Source organism: Pogona vitticeps, chromosome 3, assembly GCF_051106095.1.
Source record: "Pogona vitticeps strain Pit_001003342236 chromosome 3, PviZW2.1, whole genome shotgun sequence".
NCBI lineage: Eukaryota > Metazoa > Chordata > Lepidosauria > Squamata > Agamidae > Pogona > Pogona vitticeps.
In genome coordinates this window covers 232,840,201-232,840,630 of record NC_135785.1, presented here as the reverse complement: position 1 = coordinate 232,840,630, position 430 = coordinate 232,840,201, and positions in this window count along the sequence as shown.

Here is a 430-nt window from a genome sequence, read left to right as displayed (position 1 = left end):
CTGCTTAGAAGAAAATATAAGCAATGTTAATCAGATAACATCCACCAAGCTTAAACAGTGGCATGGATTCTCCTTTTCCCTAAGCAAACAACAGGACATATATTATGTAGGCAAAGATTTTTCATTTCCTGGCCAATGTCCTTAAATTCACAATAAGTTTCTTGCTTTCTGGAACCAATATGTTGAAATCTAGCTGAAAAGAAGTGGTTGCCTGGGCTTCCACACCAAACTTGCTCATGTGAGCATTCCATTGATGATTTGCACTATCTAAGGAAGACTGGGCACATTATGGGCAGCCCAGGTAACGTGCATAATTGCCCTCATACAATTGTGTAGGCAGTCAGTTTTTGGCAAATGTTAATCAATTCCCTAGCTTGAAGAGCCACCAAGATCCAAGTCTATAGAGCCTGTGTCCTGAGCAGACTCCTGT